The 20,409-nt window shown below is 47.7% G+C and overlaps 1 protein-coding gene across 24 annotated transcripts in view; it reads right to left on the reverse strand.

Moving 5' to 3' along the window:
• Positions 1-20,409, reverse strand: part of JAKMIP3 (Janus kinase and microtubule interacting protein 3) — a 143,496-nt gene that overhangs the window by 96,185 nt on the left and 26,902 nt on the right. For 3 of the 24 annotated variants that reach the window (XM_071215616.1, XM_058298114.2, XM_058298121.2), the window contains exon 1: positions 13,072-13,507. The exons of 18 other annotated variants lie outside the window; for them this stretch is intronic. The gene's annotated coding sequence lies outside the window, so the exon portion shown is untranslated. Of the gene's footprint in view, positions 1-13,071; positions 13,742-20,409 lie in introns of those variants that run through there. 3 more of the 24 variants (XM_071215611.1, XM_058298103.2, XM_058298123.2) reach the window with 3 other exon arrangements.

Here is a 20,409-nt window from a genome sequence, read left to right on the forward strand (position 1 = left end):
CCTAATTGACATTTGTATACTACACCACACAGTAACAGAACAATATATGGTATTTTCAACTACATATAAAACATTCCCTAGAAAGATTATGCTGGGTCATGAAACAATTTTCAGCAAAGTTCAAGTTAATGACACAATACGAAATATGTTCTCTGGTCAAAAAAAGAATTGAATTAGAAATATAGAATTGAAAAAAATCTCAAATATTTGGACATCAAACAACATACTTCCAAATTACCCATTATGTGAAGAGGAAATTCCAAGGAAATCAAAAAAATATTTTTACTTGAGTGAAAATGAAGAGCAATATATAAAAAATTTGTAGCATACAGATAAAGTAGTATGTATAGGGAAAATTATGGTATTAAATGCTTATATTAGAAAATAATAAAGTTCTCCAATTGTAATCTAATCCTAGTCTAAGCTTCCATTTTAAGAACAAAGAAAAAAAGAAAAATGAATTAAATCCAAAGTAAGCAGTAGAAATTACAAAGATAATATCTGAAATCAATAAAATTGAAAACAGAAAAACAATAGGAATAATCAATAAAAGCCAAAACCACTGTATAGAAAAATATCAATAATATTGAAAAACCTCTGTCAAGATTGATCAAGAAAAAGAGAGAAGGCACAAATTCACAACACCAAGAATGAAAGAGTAGCATTACTACAGATTCTACAGACATAAACAGATGAATGAACTGGAAAAATTCACTGAAAGACAAATTAACAAAATTCACTCATAATCTGAGTAGGCTTTTATCTAGTAAACACAGTTTAAACTGTATTAAAAACTTTAAACAAAGAAAACTACAAACACAGATGTATTCACTGGTGAATCCAACCAAACAATTAAGGAAAGAATAATACAGATTTTATTCTATTTCATCCAAAAAAAAAAAAAAAGGTATATACAAAGGATAATGCAGTATGACCAAATGGGGCATATATATCAGGAATGAAAACTTGTTTAATATTAAAAAATGAGTCAACACATGAAAAAAACCACATGATCCTTTTAATAGCTGCAGAAGAAATATGACAAAATTAAAAATCTATTCACGATAAAAGGTATTTAGCAAAGTAGGAATAAAAATAAAATACCTCCTCAACCCAAGAAAGGACATTAACAAAAAAAAAATTAAAATCACTTGTAACAGTGAAAGACTTCATGCTTTCCCTCTAAAAGAGGGAGCAATGCAGGGATATCACTCTCACCACTTCTGCTCAACATGGTGTAAGAAAGAGCTCTAAAAGGCATACCAAATGGAAATGGAAAGAAAACCAAATTTGCTCACACATGACATGACTGCCTACATGGGGAATCCTGAAGAATCCACATAAAACACGTAAGTGAGATCTGCAAGTGAACAGGATAGAAGAGCAAAAGAGAAATCGATCACATTTGTCAATTATATTTCTATATATTATCGATGAACAATTTTATTTCAAAACAATTCCATTTACAATAGCATCAAAACCATCTCTGAAATACTAAGGAAGAAATCTAACAAAACGTTTGCAATCTTTGTGTCCTTATGTCTACAAGATAGACTTCTGGGAAGATGGCTGATTAGAAAGACATGGGACTCTCTCCTCTCCCAGAAAAATAGCTAGAGGCCATGCCGAGATGGACTGGAACACAAAAGGACAGCAGGGGAAGGCTGGACACCACCCAGAAGAGAGGGGCCCAGGAAAAGAACATTGACCTTAAGACCATGAGTAGAAGCTGCAGCTGCAGCTGGGGCAATTCCCCCAACGTGTGAGCAGAGAGCTTTGACTTCTCCAACCTTGGGGTGGTAGCTACAGGCAGAAGGGAGCATCGGGATCCATCTCCCCAGGAAAGAGGAGACAGACGGATGCAGCTGACGGCTGACTCAGCTTTTGACCCACAGATCTGGTCTGCTGTGTCCCAGGAGCCCATCCAGGCCAGGTGGGGCTGCACCTTTGCTTGCTCTGGAGCCAGCAGGGGACCAACGAGAGCTGACCCTCCCCATCTCCCTCTCCACTGCCTGGGCCTGGTTGTTGAGGACACAGAGGGGAGTGGAACTATTTCCTACCTAGGAAAAGAGAGGGGGCTGCCAAAGGTTGGAGAACTGTTTCTGAGAAAGTTTGACTTGTGGGGCTCTTGGCCGCCAGGTGGGATCCTCAGTCACCTTGATCTGGCCCATGTTGCAGCAAACACTTGCCCAGTTCACCAGGGTTTGAACTGAAAAGGCTGTCAAAGAGCACCATCTGCTGGCCTACCAAGGAAGTGCATATGGGGAAATTAAAAGTAAGTAAGCAGGAGAGCTCTTTTCCAACCTTTCCAGCCTCCTTCCCCAAGGCCCTTGGAAGTGGGTCTGCAACCCACTACTGGGTCCAGGACCCAGATCTGAGCAACTAACAGGGACAAGCCTAAAGACCTAGAACAGGTTAAACCAAGAATCAAAGACTGGCAATAACACAGTCTCCTGCCACCAAATTCCTACAAAAGAGAAACTGAGCATCAGAGCAAACTCATCATCATAATCAGACGCCCAGACATGAGCAAAAAATTACAAGCCATACTTAGAAAATGGAAGAAAAGTCCCAAGCAAAGGAATATGTCAAAGCCCCTGATGAGACACAGGATCTGAGACAACTAATCAGCAAGATTCATTGAAATTTCCAAAATCAAATTAATGAGTTGAAAGACAATATGGATAAAGAGATAAAGCGCATCAAGAAGACACTGAGTGAGCAGCATTTGAAAGCCCAAATGGAAAAATAACAGAGCTCATTGGAATGAAAGACCCAATAGGTGAGATAAACACGTAAGAGGCATACAACAGTGGACGTGAGATGATAGAAGAAAGAATAAGTGATACAGAGGACAGACCAGTTGATATTGAAGAAAGAAATGAACAGAAAGAAAAAAGATTGGAAAAAGTTAAGCAGGGGCTCAGGGAGTTGAAAGATAATATGAAGCACATAAATGCCATGGGAGTTCCAGAAAGAGAAAAAGCAGAAGAGGCAGAAAGAGTATCTGAGGATACAATGGCTGAAAAATTCCCAACTCTCATGAAAGAAACAAATTTATACGTCCAAGGAGCATAGCATACCCCAATCAGAACAAATCCAAATAGACCTGCTCCAAGACGCATATTACTCAGTGTAGTAGTTTGATATGGTTAGGAATTCCAAAAATAGATATTGGATTATGTTTGTAATCTGGTCTGTGCCTGGGCCTGATTGAGTTATGATTAGGGCTTTGATTGGGCCACGTCGTTAGGGTGTTAAGTTCCCACCCCTTGGTGGGTGGGGACTCACAGATAAAAGGCATGGTAAAGGACAGAGTTAGAGGTTTTTGATGTTGGAGTTTTGATGTTGCAGTTTGATACTAAAGTCTTAAGCTGGAGCCCTGGGAAGTAAGCTTGCAGAAAAAAGAGAAGCCGGCCCCAGGAAGAGAGGATCCCTGAGCCCAGGAAGAAGCAAGCCCTGGGCAGAAAGGAACCTTGAACCCAGATAGAAGCAAGACCCTGGAAGGAGGAACCCAGGAAGCCTGGCAGCCATCAGCAGCCATCTTGCTCCAACACATGGAAGTAGACTGGTGAGGGAAGTAACTTATGCTTTATGGCCTGGTATGTAAGCTCCTACCCCAAATAAATACCCTTTATAAAAAACAACCAATTTCTGGTATTTTTGCCTCAGCACCCCTTTGGCTGACTAATACACTCAGAATGCCAAATATCAAAGATAAAGAGAAAATTCTGAAAGCAGGAAGAGATGCCCAGTAAGACTTAGTTTGGATTTCTCATCAAAAACCATGCAGGCAAGAAGACAGTGTGTATGATACAATTAGGATACTGAAAGAGAAAAGTTGCCAGCTGAGAAATCTTTATCCAGAAAAACTGTTCTTCAAATATGAAGGTGAGTTTAAAATATTCACAAATAAACAGAAATTAAGAAAGTACATAAAAAAAGAATCGACCTTTGCAAGAAAAATGAAAGGGAGACTTAGAGCACGAAAGAAAAAGGCAGGAGAGAGGCTTGAAGGAGAATGTAGAAGGCATGACTAGCAGAAAGATTAACCAAACGTGTAAAAATATAGATGAAAATGAGATATGACATGAAAATTAAGAATAAAGTGGTGGATGTAAATAATGCATTTACAGTAATATCACTGAATTTGAAATGGATTAAACTCCCAATCAAAAGATACAGGCTGAAAGAATGGGTTAAAAAACATGAACCATCCATATGCTGCCTACAAGAGACTCACCTTAGACCCAGGGATACAAATCAGCCGAAAGTGAAAGGTTGGAAAAAGATACTCCACACAAACAGTAACCAAAAAAGAGCAGGGATAGCTATATAAATATCAGACAAAACGACTTTAAATGCAAAAAAGTTATGAGAGATACAGAAGGTCATTATATATTAATAAAGGGGACAATTCAACAGGAAGAAATAACAGTTACAGCAAAACTGAAGGGAAAAGCAGACATCTCTACAATATTGGAGATTTCAACATACCAATCACATCATTAGATAAAACAACCGGACAAAAGATCAAAAAGGAAAGAGAGAACTTGAACAATATGAAAAATGAGCCAGACCTAACATACATACACAGTATGCGGCTTCCTATAGCAGTTTGATATGGTTATGAATTCCAAAAAGATATTGGATTATGTTTGTAAACTGGTCTGTACCTAGCCATGATTAAATTATGATTACAGCTTTGATTGGGCCATGTCAGTAGGGTTTTGAGTCCCCGCTCCTTGGTGGGTGGGGACTCACAGATTAAAGGCATGGCAAAGGACAGAGTTGGAAGAATTTGATGTTGGAGTTTTGATTTGGAGTTTGATGCTGGAGTCTTGAGCTGGAGGCCCAGGAAGTAAGCATGCAAAGGAAAGAGAAGCAAGCACTGGGAAGAGAGGGCCTCAGCCAGGAGAAGAACACAGAAGAACAGAGCTGGCTTCTTAGACATGGCAGAAACCCCAGGGAGAGAAACAGAGCCATTTGCCTACATTTGTCTACAGCTGACCTTGTGGAAGAGGCAAAGCCTAGAGAGCCTCGCAGTCTACAGCTGACCTTGTGGAGAAAACAGAAGACCTGAGGCCAGAGAGAAGCAAGACCTGGGAAGAGAGGAACCCAGGAAGCCTGAACCCTGGCAGATATTGGCAGCCATCTTGCTCCAAATAGACTTTGGTGAGGGGAGTAACTTATGCTTTATGACCTGGTATTTGTAAGCTTCTACCTCAAATAAATACCCTTTATAAAAGCCAACAGATTTCTGGTATTTTGCATCAGCACCCCTTTGACTGACTAATACACATTCCAAATCAGCAGGTTATACATTTTTCTCAGGACTTATGGATCTTTCTCAAGGATAGCCATATGGTAGGTCACAAAGCAGGGCTCATTAAATATAAAAAGACTGAAATTATACAAAGCACCTTTTCGGATCATAATGGAATGAATCTGGAAATCAATAATGGATGAGAGGGAAACAGATGTGGCTCAAGCAATTGGGCTCCATCTACCATGCAGAAGGTCCAGGGTTCAATGCCCAGGGCCTCCTGGTGAAGGCAAGCTGGCCTGTGTGGAGAGCTGGCCCATGCAGAGTGCTGGCCTGCATGGAGTATTGCCCCACGCAGGAGTGCTGCCCCATGCAGAGAGCTGGAGCAGCAAGATGACACAGCAAAAAGAGGCACAGAGGAGAGATAATAAGAGACGCAGCAGACCATGGAGCTGAGGTGGCGCAGGAGAATGATGGCCTCTCTTCCGTTCTGGAAGGTCCCAGGATTGGTTCCTGGAGCCACCTAATGAGAATACAAGGAATTTCACTGCGTGACACTGAAACATATTACAAGGCTACAGTGGTCAAAACAGCATGGTGTTGGCATAAAGATAGACATACTGATCAGTGGAATAGAAATGGGAATCCAGAAATAAACCCTCACCTCCACGGCCAACTGGTTTTTGACAAGCCTACTAAATCCATGTTAATAGGACAAAACAGTCTCTTCAACAAATGGTGCTGGGAGATATCCATAACCACAAGACTCCTATCTCACTCACTATATAAGAATCAACTCAGAATGGATCAAAGACCTAAATATAAAAGCCAGGACCATAAAACTACTAGAGAAAAATATAGGGAAACATCTTTAAAACCTTATGGTAGGTGGTGGTTTCTTGGACCTTACGCCCAAAGCATGAGCATCAAAAGAAAAAATAGAAAAATGGGACCTCCTTGAAATTAAACACTTTTGCACCTCAAAGGACTTTGTCAAAAAGGTGAAAAAGGCAGCTGACTCAATGGGAGAAATCACATATCCCAGTAAGGGTTTAATATCCATGATATATAAAGACATGCTATAATTCAACAATGAAAAGACAAATACCCCAATTTAAAAATGGGCAAAAGACTTGAATAGACATTTGTCCAAAAAAGAAATACAAATGACAAAAAAAAAAACCATGAAAATATATTTGACATCACTAGTGATTAGGGAAATGCAAATCAAAACTACAACGAGATATCATTTCACACTTACTAGAATGGCCACTACTAAAAATAGAGAAAACTACTAGTGTTGGAGAGGATGTGGAGAGACAGGAACACTCACTCATTGCTGGTGGGTGTAGAATGGCACAGCCACTGTGAAGGATAGTTTGGCAGTTCCTAAAGAATTTGAATACAGATTTGCCATGTGTCCCAGCAACACCACTACTGGGCATATACCCAGAAGAACCGAGAGAAGTGACACAGACATCTGCACACCATGTTCATGGCAGCATTATTCACAATTGCCAAAAGATGGACACAACCCAGGTGTCCATCAACTGATGAACAGATAAACTGTAGTATATTCACAGGATGGAATATTATGCAGCTATAAGAAGAAATGAAGTCGTGAAGCATGTGACAACATGGATGAACCTGGAGGACATTATGTTGAGGGAAGCAAGCCAGACACAAAAGGACAAATTCTGTGTGATTGCACTACTATGAACTAAATATGTTGCATAAATTCATGGCATTAATAACTTGAATATAGGTTGCCAGAAAATAGAATGAGATTAGAGAATGGAAAGCTGAGGGTTACCTTGTGTGGAACTGGTAAAAAGGTTGTGTTAATCTTTGGAAATGAATAGAAAAAGTGAAGGCGCAGTACCGTGTTTGTAACTAGCAGTGCTATTATATGGGTATGACGGTGGTTGAAAGGGAAAGTCTAAGGTCATGTTGTTACTAAAAGGAAAGCTAAAAATGGAACATCGGATCGTGTAGCATAGTAAACCTCACGGGAAGTGGGAATATGGGTCATAGGCACATATAAGACTTTTTCTTTGAAACCGAAGAAATGTTATATATGTTACTGTTATAAGAGTAACTGTTAGTTACTGTTAAAATCAGGCAAAAAACCACACATCATGCTAAGTGAAAGAAACCAGACACAAAGTACTACATATTGTATGATTCCATTTCTATCCAATGTAAATACAAATCAGTTTCTAAAGATGGAATTAGATTCGTGGTTCATGTAGGGCTGGGGAAGGACAGAGGGGCTGAGAGGTGGCTGCTAAGGGTGTGGGGTTGTTCTTTTTGGAGTAATTACGTTGTTCTAAAATTTTTTGTGGTGATGACACAACACTGTGATTATTCTAAAAGCCATTGACTGTACACTTTGGAGGGACTGTATGATATGCGAATATATCTCAATAAAACCACATTTTAAAAATAGAGCTACTGGACACTCCCAGCAGGCTGCCTAGGGCTGTGCAGGGGTTTGCTGGAATGGGTGGGGAGGAAGACTTCCAAGGAGGAGGGAGGCAGCCATCAGATGTGCTCACTGCCTTACAGTGGCAATGATTTTGATAGGGACATGTCAAAACTTACCGTGTTTCAAAAATACAAGAAGTGCCTACACAAATTTTTAAAAAGTAAATGGAAAAAAATCATTTAAAAAAAGAGTTTCAAAGCTAGAAATGCTGTCTAATTTGGCTTTCAGTCATCACGAAAACTGGTAGGGTTCTTTTGGAAAGCAATAGAAGATCTGACAAAAATCTTCAAAGTGCTCCTAACTTCTAACCTAGAAATTCCATCATCAGGATTCTACCCTAAAGAGATAATTCTAAGTATACAGACAACTTTATGCTATGTTCAAGGCAATATTATTGAGAATAGTGAAAACTTGGAAACGAACTAAGTATTTAGGACTTAAGTTTCTGCACAATGAAATATTATGAAAAATTTAAAGTGATATTTAGTAAGAATTTATTCTAAAATGGAAAATAAGTATGTCATAAGGGTCAAAAAATAAAATAAAGGTATAATTGATAGAATGATCTTAAGATGGTAAAATAAATTCATAGAAAAAAATAAAAAGATGTTCTCAAATTTTTAATCACTTTGTGAGTAGTGGAAGAATATGATTATTTCTTTATTTTTAAAAAATTTTATTTAAAATTTCCAATAATGAAAATAAATTAATTTTATGAAAGAAAAAAGGCTATTTTAAAAAGAAAAAACATCTGAGGATGTTCTTATCACTCTGAAGTCCATCTGTGGCCCGTAAGTGACCAGGAAAGATCTGAGACATAAGCAACAAAAGGACAAATAGATAAATGGACCTCATAAAAATTAAAAACTTTTGTGCCCCTAAGGACTTTAACATGAAAGTGAAAAGACAACCAACAGAATGCAAGAAAGTATTTGGAAACCACATATCTGATAAGGGTTTAATATTTAGAATATATAAAGATATCCTACAACTGAACAACAAAAATGGGCAAAAGACTTTAAATGGACATTTCTCCCCAAAAGACACAAATGACCCAAAAGCACATGAAAAGACACTCAACATCATCCACAGTTACAGAAATGCAAATCAAAACCACAGTGACATAGCATTTCACACCCACTAGAACGATGACTATTTTTTTTAAAAATCAGAAAATAACAAGTGTTGGTGATGATGTGGAAAAATAGGAACTTTTTTCATTTTTGGTGGGAATGTAAAGTGATGCAACCACTGTAGAAAACAGTTTGGCAGTTCCTCAGAAAGTTAAGTGTAGAATTACCAACAATCCCACCTCTACGTAGACCCAAAAGAATTAACAGCAGGGGCTCAAACAGATATTTGCATTCCAAAATTCACAGAAGCATTGTTCACAATTGCCAAGAGATGGAAACAACCCAACTGTCCATCAACAGACAAATGGACTAAAAACAAAAGTGGCATATGCATACAATGAAATATCATTCCGCTGCAAAAAGAATGAAGTTCTGACACGTGACAACATGGATGCAGCGTGAAGACATCACCCTGAGTAAACTAAGCCAGACACTAGAGGACAAACATGGTGTGATTCCACTAATAGGAAACAGTTAGAACTAAATAATCTCATGGAGCCAGAAACTAGGACTCTGGTTACCAGAGCTGCGGCAGGGCTAGGAATGGGGAGTGGATTCTTACTTGGTGCAGAGTTTCGGTTTGGGGTGAAGTAAAAGTTTTGGTAATGGATGGTGGTGATGGCAACACAGCACTGTGAGTGTAGTTTACACCACCGAAATGCGTATTCGAAAGTGGTTAAAGGGGGAAATTTTAGGCTGCATGTATATTACCAGAATAACATTTTTAAAAAGCCATAGAAACCTACAGGACAGAGAGAACCCTAATGTAAAGTATGGACCGCATAGTATAATAGGTCGTGTAATAGTATAATTATAATAGCATTCCTTCATCAGGTGTAACAAAGGCTCCAGGCTAATGCAGTAGGGAAAACGGCATGATTTTTCCATGAACCTACAACTGCTCTAGTGCAGCTGGGCCGCTGTGAGCCGTCAGCGGGGGCCCCCGGCCCGTTTCAAAGGCTGCGGAGGCCAAGGGCTCCTTACAGTAAAGCAGCATCTCTGGCCACATGAAAAGCAGGTGCTTTTCAGAAGCTGCATTCCCCCTTTGTACTTACAGAAAGGAAGAAAAAGGGGTCAGTAATGAAAAGACCTTCTAGAAGCAAGCCGGGTCTGCTCCCCACATCAAAGATTAGAGGCGGTAATTCAGGATGTGATGAATTTTACAGGCGCTGGAGGAATTGGAAGCACCTGTAAACGGATGGCGGAGCTGTCTGGAGAGGGGCGATGCTGGGGGACACCCCGGGATCGGTGTGGAAACGCCACGTGCACAGACGCCAGCCCAGCACCTCCCCAGCTGCTTCCACAGCGCCTCGCCGGTGCCACGTCACCTTCCGAAGGGCCAGGGGCCGAGAGCGCGCCACTGCGGGGGCTCAGAGGACGTGGCCTGGGCTTGGGGAAGACGCCACGGCCGCCAGCCTTTCCAATCCGTTCTTGAACTCTCTCTGCTAAATTCTGCAGAAGGCCCTCCTGGCCTCGTGCTCTGTCTTATCCTGCTCTAAGATCAGAGTTACGGGGTGAGCTATCGGGCACTCCCCACCCACCAATTTTGCTTTTCCATAAAGTTCTGGAATTGGCGTGCCGGCTCACCTCGGCACCAGACCACGCAGGCCGCGCCAAACGCACAAGGCCATTTCCAAAGCCCCTGAGTTTCAGGAAGGGTCCACGTTTTCCCCCTTCTTGGCTCGAGTTCATTACAGAAGCTCGTGAGCCCACCAAGAAGCTCCTCGGGGCCCTGAGGACAGAGGCGTGGAGGCCAATGTCCTCCCGCTGTCACCACCCCCGTCGTCAAGACAACACCGACTCACGTTAAACGCAGGATACTGGGAGGCTGGGAAAACGCGTGCTCCGGAGGCACAACCCAGTGTTCCTTAGAAGGTGCTCCGCCTGCAGCTCGTTCCTCTCGCCTCCGGAGCTGCAGCCTCTAGCCACCGCCACCCACTGGGCGCTCACACGAGCTCTCCAGGTGTGGGAGGACCAGCGGCCTTCACGGTGGACGTAGCTGCTGGGCCAGCCACGTTTCTGGAAAACCAGCAGCTCGGAGCACATGCTGATCAACTCACAGCACCCGAAAACAGCCCTGGGCGCAGAGGCCGCCTCATCTCGTAGCAAACGTTCATCAGCCCAGCTCAACACTCTAACCTCAAAACCACCGGATGCTAATCCCAAAGGTTAATCGAACCTGCAAAGTGCCCTGGTCCTGAGGCCTGAAGGTCAGCCTTCTCAACCATCCTCGCACGGGGACAGGATCCTCGGGGTACATGTCCTCTCACTGGGCTCCACTGCTTCCCGTGGAGGCCAGCTTTTCTTGACGCTGTGCTCGAGTAGAGCCTGCTTAGAAACAGCAGATGCGGTTTCCCGAGGCGGCACAGAGCACGGCTCAGCACCGAGGCCTCGGGGAGGCAGGCATGGCCCGCCCTCAATGTGGCCATGATGGGCCATGGAACACACGCTGTGGCCGCCCCTGCAGCCCCCTCCTCGGGCAGCCCCTGGGAGCGGGGGTGAGGGAGGGTCGGGCTCGTGCATACTCACAGGTGAGCTGTAGGCGCTGGCACGATGGTGCCACGTTTCTGAGATGGAAACATACACACAACAGGCTCACGGAGGAGGACTGGGTGGCAATATGGGCCTTTCCTAAAAGGCGCGTGGCCTCTGTGGCCCGTGGCCCGTTCTTTCTCAACCCCTGCACTAAATTGGGCTGTTCCAGGGCCTGAATGGGGACAGCGCGCCGCTGCTCGCACCGTGTCCGGCTTAGCACATCCCAGATGGCACGTCCGGGCCACAGAAGCCCATGGCTTTCTGAGCAGTCCGCAGGACGCTGATGCTCAGTGCAGAGAAGCAGTCTTCCTTCCTTCTGCATCGTTGTCTAGCTACGGGATGTCACCCCATCATCTAGAGAGTATGTGATGACGGTGGACCTTCCCCGGTGCCCGACCGTCACAGGGACTCGTGCTCTTGCTGCGATGAGGGCTTTGGATCTACCAGGTGAGCGCTCAGAGCACAACAGAGCCGAGAAAACTGTGACGCAAGCGCGTATGCTCTCGTGCTCTCTCTTCAGGGTACATATTTACGTCCTGCCTGAAGTCCCCAGTGAACCTCGGGCAAACGCTGCCTCTATTTTGAGCTGGAAATACAAACAGGGGGTCTTTCCACAGCCTGTTCACGGCACCACCAGTCTGCTCGGAGACGCAGCGAGCACCGCTGACCACGGACCTGTTCAAGGGCCCGCGTCCACCGAGAACGCCCCCAGTCGACAGCTCTGATCTTGGTTTTGAACGAGAAAAGCCTTCATCCCCGCTTTGCTGCTGATTTTCCCCCAGGGATGGGCCAACAGCAGAATCGGGAGCAAGTGTTTCTGCTCTTAGTCTACTGACAGTTCCAAAGCTAATCTCATTTCAGTAAGAATCCACAGAATAATTGACCTATTGCTAAACGACCTGTGAAGTTCTGTCCCCGCTAGCCCCAACCAACCGCGGAGCATTTGGAGGAACCGAGGCACGATGAAATGAGAGCTTCCTTCAGAGCAAATCATGGAAGTAAGCTAATAAGGTGTGGCTTCCCCCACGCCTGTAAGTTTTCGCATAAGAGGCGATGTCAGTGGACGAATCGTGACTCTTGATTAAGCTGCAAAGAGGAGACATCATCGGCCGAAAGGGCAGGCAGGAGAGTCGGTTCCCCCAGAAACAGGTCCTGCTCTTCAGAGAGCAAACCGAGCAAGGAGCAGCTCCTCCCCATTCCAAGCAGGGAGCTTCGCGGCTGTGCAGACGCGCTGCGCTCTGTGCTCACGGAATGGCCCCACACCAGCCCTCAAGTGGGGTCACAACCCAGCACCCCCCCACACTGCCATGGGAACAAGCTCCAAGCTTTGAGTGTGGCATCAAACAAACAGCCTCGTCTGACAGGAGAAGCCGCTGCCCTGGCAGAGGCAGGCCCAGCCCCCCGTAAATGGACGCATGAGTACGACTAAAACAAGGAGCAGACCAAGCCGCCTCCGGGAGAGTCCCTGCGCCCTGAGGTTCTCATGCCCACGCACCGTCAACGCCCATGCACCGAAATACAGAAAAGGATTCCAGCGGAGTCGACCTGTGCAGCAAGAGCTCAGCCCGAACGGAAAATCAAAAGCCTCTGCGGGATTCAAAACACACACCGTCACATCCACCACCCCTTAGAGCCGGTGTATTTCTCACCGCGTTTTCATCTCGGCCGTGGGAACCTTTCTCAGCTTGTCCAAGACCCTGTCCAGCTTCTGCAAATCAGCCCCGGAGCGTCTATGACTCAGCACCGAGCTCTGCTTTTATTTTTCAGATGGAATTTACCACCCTGTGGCTGCATCCAGGGGAGCGGCCACTTCCCAAAGCCGGCTCTAAGCAGAGTTCTTCAGCCCGATCCCCGCAGCTCTCCCCGGGCACGGCGACATTTTCGCTGACACCAGGGTGGCGCTCCCTTCGTGGCAGGCAGGGACCGCTGCTCGGGGGACGGGAGGGAGCTGCCTGCGCGGCGTCCGCAGAGGGACAGCTGCGACGATGCCAGCCCCAGAGCTGCCGCTGCTCCGTGCTCAGGACGCGGGGGGCCGTGGGCTCGGGGTTGGCTTAGCTGCGTCCTTCCTTCCGGGAAGAGGGAAGTGAGGGGCAGAGGCAGGCGCCGGGTGCTTCCTGCCCAGCGCACTTTCCTTGGTGCCGGCTGCTTCGGGGATGAGACCCCCACCGCCTTCTCCTTTTGCTAGGGGGCCCCCCTCAGGGTTTTACGGGGCCACGAGGTCTATGATGCAAATGAACATCCCGCAGGAGCGGGACTTTTTCTTTAAGATGGTGAGGTCGTGGGCGCGATTAGTACCCATTCAACTCTGGAGAAAGGAACACACGGAAATGGGTGGGACACATAAGAGCCAGCCCTGCCCGCTCACCCGGACGTGACCCGCAGCCAGGTTTACGATGACCCTCTGCAGAAGCAAGTTCAGAGAGCGCAGGATGCCACAGGACTTCCAAGCAGCCGGGCACTTAGAGCCCAGCTGGCCCTGGCCGGCTCTGATTTGATCAGCGAGACAGCGTAGCCCGGTGGCGCCAGATGGCCTCAGTGGCCCTGCCCTGCCCTGGTTCCAGCTCCACCAGGACAGACATGGAGCCTAAAACCAAAAACAGTGTGTCACGCCGTGGGTTTGTGTCCTGACCGCTGGCCAGCGAGGACCCTACACCCCCACCACTCCCGGCCAGCCCTGCCCTCAGGCGCCTTGCCCGCACCCCCTCTTCCCACCAGCCTCTTTGAGTCAGACCCCAACACCATTTCACCCCGTTACTGAGATCCAGGGTCCACAGGGCCCTGACCAGGACTAATAGGACACGGCGGCGGTCACTAACGCGGGTGGCGGAGCCTTGGGCCCTGCGTGCTGCTTGTCCAACTCTGGTTAACTCGAATCAGCGCAGATCACTCGGCTGTTCCAACTGAGGCCATTGCTGTGCCTTGGACAGAGTGGCACGGAGGCCGGGGCGGCCCGCGCCCCCTGCTCGAGGCATTGCCTCCTTGCAATAACCCCAGGGCTGACCTGTCACCACTGGGGGGAACCTGCCCGTGGCTGCACCGCTGGTGGGGTTGGAACTGGGGTTCAGACAGGGTAGCCCCGGAGTCCTGAGAGGGACAGGCCTGGCCCCCGAAACAAGGCCGTGCACACTCGGGCACGCGCCCACCTGCAGACCCTCTCCTCGCCGGTGCAAACGGGGCTGGCAAGCGGCAGCAGGGAGCACGTTTTGAACGTGCAGGCCTGGGACCCTGCAACTTCACTTTCAGGAACGTTTCCCAGGGCAGTGACGTAATAACGGTTGCCGTGCCCAGATTTCGTTTTATTTAACAAATACTTTTATAGCGTTTACCCTGTGCCAGGCACTGTTCAAAGTGCTATAATGAGAATCAATTTCAGGATGATTATGGCAATGTGGCCTAAAATATAATGGTGAAAAACTGGAAACTTCCTAAATGTCCAACAACATTTGTTTAAATCAACAATGGCACATGCATATACCAGAATGCCACATCGCTGTGTAAAACAACAGACAGAAGTCTATACTTACGGTAAAACGTATATGGCATATCATTAAGTCCAAAAAAGGGGGTTCTAAAAAGTGTGTATACTGTGATTGCATTTCTGTTTTGAAAATAGGTGTGCACATGTGTGTATGGACTACATTTGCATAAAAATGCCTGGAAGGGTAGGTGCCAAAATACAACCCTAACTCTCTCCAGGAGGTAGGAGCTCAGGTCATTTGACTTTTTGCTCTTTAGTTTTCTGAATTGTCTATATACTTTTTAAACAATGAATATGTATTTACTTTCAGAATCAAAGTTGATTTCCATTTTCAGGTGAATCGCTGCCACCCCTGCATGCTTTTTACTTCTGCACAAACCTGTTTCTAGCAGGGCTGTCGGCCCTCAGGGGGCCCGTGTTTGTTATGGGACCCCCGGCTGGCTGAGGGCAAGCACATGGGTTTGCTGAGCGTCATGCTAATTTATAAAACTTCAGAGCCACTTGTTCATTTAAGTACCTTCTGTTTGTCTAATTATAAAAGTAAAAGATGCTCTTCATGGGAATTTGGAAAATAAACGACTAAATATGACAACAGCAACGCTTCGTAATCCTCCTTGAGAGGCTGAGGCTTGAGGGGGCCTCCCAAGGCCCACTGCCCACTTCAGCCTGAGTCCTCAAGATCGTATTCGGTTGGTGCAAAAGGAATTGTGGTTTTGCACCGTGAATATTCAATCATTATAACTAGGCTCAAATGCATTGTTATTAATCAATATAGGAACCATTACAATCGACACACTTTAGCCAATGAGAAGTAAGTTTGTTTATTCCTGCGGCATAAAAATGCATGCCTCAGGACTGGACGAACTCTTGGAAGGCATTTTCTGTATCTTGCTGGTTGTGGAAGCGTTTTCCCTGCAAAAAAGTTGTCAAGATGCTTGAAGAAGCGGTAGTCGGTTGGTGAGGGAGGTCAGGTGCATATGGCAGATAAGGCAAAACATTGGAGCCCAATTCATTCAACTTTTGAAGCGTTGGATATGCAACATGCAGGCAGGAGAGTTGTCTCAGAGAAGAATTGGGCCCTTCCTGTTGACCAATGCTGGCTGTGGGCATTGCAGGTTTTGGTGCTTCTCATCGATTTGTTGAGCATACTTTTCAGATGTAATGGTTTTGCTGGGATCCAGAAAGCTCTAGTGGATCAGGCCGGCAGCAGACCACCAAGCAGTGACCATGGCCTTCTTTTGGTGCAGATTTGGCTTTTGAAGTGCTTTGGAGCTTCTTCTTGGTCCAACCACTGAGCTGGTCATTGCCAGTTTTCATATAAAATCCACTTTTTTGTCTCACATCACAATCCAATCAAGAAATGGTTTGTTGTTGTTGCGTAGAGTAAAAGAAGACACTTCAAAACAAAGATTTTTTTTTATTTTCATTCAGCTCATGAGACATCCACTTATTGAACTTTTTCACTTTTCCAATTTGCTTGAAATGCCAAACAGCTGTACAACGGTCAGTGTTGAGTTCTTCAGCAACTTCTGTGTAGATGAGGAGGATCAGCTTTGATGATTGCTCTCAACTGGTCGTCGTCAACTCCCGATGGCCAGCCTCTACACTCCTCGTCTTCAAGGCTCTCGTCTCCTTTGCTAAACTTCTTGAACCCCGACTGCACTGTGGAGTTAGCAGCTCCTGGGTCAAACGCGTTGTTCAAGTTGCAAGTTGTCTCTGCTGCTTTACAACCCATTTTGAACTCAAATAAGAAAATCACTCAAATTTGCTTTTTGTCTAACATCATTTCCATAGTCTAAAATAAAGAGCAAGTAATAAGTCAATAGTAAAAAAATAAAGTGAGAAATGCACACTAAAATGATGTATGACATAACCTCATTTAAGCACGTATGCCAATATCAAAAGGCAAATTCCAACAATGCAAAAACTGCAATTACTTTTGCAGCAACCTACTAGAAAGCAGGGCTTAGCACACAGAGGGCAGGTCAGCCAAGGCGACGGCCCAGTGTGGCTGAGTGCTGAGGGTGCAGGCGGCAAAGGGTCTACACGGCGGCCTCAGCTGCATCCTGGGGTGTGGGCAGGCTGGGTCACCTCGAGGAATCCTCCTCGTCCTCCACTGTGAAGGGCACGCAGCCACAGGACATAAGGGGGCGCAGCCACGGGACGTAAAGGGGTGCAGCCACAGGACCGCTCCGAGCCACGGCTGGTACCCCGTGATGACTCCCAAGTCCACAGCTCTGCTGCTGCACCCCCCTTGAGCCTCAGTCCCATGCAGCCGCCGTGACCAGGGGTCTGCATCCCGGGCGCCTGGACCCAGCAAGCCCCCAGATCATCACTCCTGCCCCCCGGAGCCCACTCTGCCTTTCACTGCAGCCAGTGACTCCACCAGCCACCAACCGCCCACGTGAGCCCCTGGCCGCCACCCTGGCCCCGACCCTCCCTGGGGGGCCTGCCCCTGCCCCACCCCATGCTCACCTCCAAGGACCCACTTCCCTCCCGGCCCCTCGGCACCCCCACACCGGCGTCTCCACATCGGCCGCATGCTTGGGTGAGTGTTTTCACCACGTGAGCAGGTGTTCGCAGTCAGGAGGTTGTGCTCTATGTGTTTTAAAAAATAGCCCAGGTGGTGACTTTACATAGCCTTCTGCAATTTCCTCTTTTCTGGCAGCACCACGATCCTGAGGCTTTAACTCCGCGAGTGCTGTGGCGCCTCCTCGTTTTCCTCTACTCTGACGTACAAATAAGCCTTCCTGCCCCCACCCCACTGACGGGGGCCTGTTGGGTGCCCCCGACTTGGGTGACCCACCTCTGCTCGGTGCCTTCAGGGCAGCGACCCAGCAGGGGTGGCTCGGCTGTGGGTGCAGCACTCTCCAAAGAGCCACCAGGCGAGTGCGAGATGCTCATTCCAGCCCCCAGCTCTGCCCAGGGACCCGCCTGAGGGGCGGGAGAGCTCGAGGTGCACGGTGGGGGGGGCCCTGCTCTCCCCAGCTCTAAGGTGATCTGCGTTGCCTGCTGGGCTCAGCCGTTGGCTCTCGGCCTCCGTGGGCTCCTGCTCTCCCACTCTGGCCAGGCTTCCTCAGGTTTTATGCTTCTATCCAACAAGGACTGTCCATGTGGTCACTGAGTCCATCTGCACGTCTTTGTTGTTTTTGTGTCTTGCTTACAAGTGCTCCCATGTTTCTTTCTAAAGGGGTCACAGGTTAGCCTTTTGGCAACAGGGTCTTTCTCTGGTGGAAATTCAAATTGCTGGCCCTTCCTCAGGGGAGCGCTGCCCTCCCTGCCCACCCAGCGGGGAGAGGGGGCCCAGGCTCCTGCTTGAATGGGGCTCAAGCTCTCCTGTCCACGGAGCTGGTCTCTGCCAGGCACTGCATCAGTGCCCTGTGCTTTAATCTATAGCAGAGGCAGCCTGGCTATCTGGTTGACCACATCTTCTCTGCCCCGTTGTCCTTCAAATTTGGTTCTTCTTGACCATTTATCCTTCCATGTCAACCTGTCAAGGTAATTACAGCCACATCTGGCTTTTGATTAGAACTACACTGAATGCATCAATTACTGGGGAGAGAACTGGCGTCTGTCTCCTGGATACCGAGTCTTCTTGAGCGCAAACATGGCACAGTTCCCCATTTAATTAGTGCTTCTTTTCTGTTTTCCAGTGACATTGCATAATTTTCTCCAAAAGGTCTTGCATGACTTTTGATATATCTTCCAAGTCCTGGTATTCGTGCTGCTATTACGAAGGGCACTGAGGTGTGTGACAGTTCCTTTTCTTACCACAACAAGCAGTAAGGTGGCACAGAGGGACAGCACGGGTTTCTTTGCCTTGGCCTTGAGCCAGCCACTTGCTGGCGCCTTCTTAGTTCTAATAGTTTGTTTTTCAGCTAAATCAAATAGATGCATCCACATAGCCACGCACGGCATTTGCGAGTGGCTGTTCGTTCCTTCCTTCCCCACTTCTAAGTTCCTCTTGCCTGTGGCTCCCCATTGCGCTGATGCCGACTTTGGGTATGTGGCTCAGGAGAAATGATGCTAATTGTCATCTTGGCCCTACTTCCGTCTTGGGGGGAAACGCTTTAATGATCTATTATTGCTGCAAGCTTTTGACAGATTCCCTTTAGCAGGTTTAGAAAATTATTTGAATTCCAAATTTGCTAAGTGCACATTTTTGAAAACTGTGGACGGGCATTGCCATTCATCAAATGCTTTTTCAGCTTCTATGAGAATAATCAAATTACTGTCTCCCTCTAGACTATGAGTGGCCCGAGGCCTGTCCAGTGCTGCTCACTGCCGGGACCCTCCAGCCCAGGGCCGCCCGCCTGGGTGTCGTTCCACGCGGAGACTGTCATCTAGAACCACAAATGGAGACACACAGGCTTGGGGTTCAAGTTCTCCCTGATATATTTCACCATCCAGTGCTACATGGACACAGACACGTTTCCTTGTCATCTCGTGGTACTTTTTTGTAGTCCACCCTCAGGGGCTGCAGCCCCTCAAGGGTCCCAGCACTTTGTCAGGCCTCATTTCCATGTCCTTCAGCCAAGGCGGCATCTCTCCCTCTCCCCACCTGTGATCTGCCTGTGTGAGGACACCCCCCAGCTGCCGCCCCTCCAGCTGCCACCCCTCACCAGGTGCCACAGCTCAGGGGTCCAGGACCAGCTCTGCTGACCTCCCTGACAGCCGGGCATCATGCAAGTGCTCTCCTCCTTCTCCCCCTCCCTACTCCTCCCTCCCCCTCCCTCCCCCTCCCTCCCCCTCCTTCCCTCTCTCTCCCTCTCTCTCCCTCTCTCCCTCTTCCCCTTCTAGACAGCCATAGTGTTGCTGTGGCCTTCAGTCCTGGCCTGGACACCCTGTACCCCATGGCCCTGGCCTGGACACCCCTGTACCCCACGGCCCTGGCCTGGACACCCCTGGGCCTCTGGTGTGCCCTGAGTTGATATTGCCAAGATGCTTCCTTGCGCTGGCCCCCAGCTGCTCCGGGAGTGCTGGCCCTTCTGTCTGTGGGGCACAGGTGGCAGGCAGGGTCAGCCCCCAGACCTTCCAGGTGAAGGCTCACGGGAGCAGGAAGGGCTCTCCCCGGCTGCAGGCCAGGCCTACAAAGTCCACGGTTTCCTAGCGTGGCTGCTGCAGTGGCAACGGGAGGGGCAGGGAGCAGGCCCTTCCTCTGCAGGACGGAACAGTCGCTTGAGCCGCCCAGAGCCCGGCGGCCTCTCGGCACCGCCCGGGAAATCCGGCCCTCCTGGCCATCCCTCATGAGAAATGCCTGGAAACACGGAACGGGCCCACGGGAGAGAGGGGCATGGCTGGGAAGACAGAGCCCTGCACACCACACGGCAAGCGGGGCCTTCCGGAAGCAGCTGGAGCGACATGGCTGCGAGCGCCACGCAGAGCAGGCGGGGGCCGTGAGCAGAGCCCAGATCCGGGCCAGCGACAACGCTGTCCAGACTCCCTGACCCTTCAGGAACTGAACCCCCTCCCACCGCCTCCCAGACCCACACACCAGCCGACGCGGCGT

The sequence above is a fragment of the Dasypus novemcinctus genome, chromosome 6, assembly GCF_030445035.2.
Source record: "Dasypus novemcinctus isolate mDasNov1 chromosome 6, mDasNov1.1.hap2, whole genome shotgun sequence".
Lineage (NCBI taxonomy): Eukaryota > Metazoa > Chordata > Mammalia > Cingulata > Dasypodidae > Dasypus > Dasypus novemcinctus.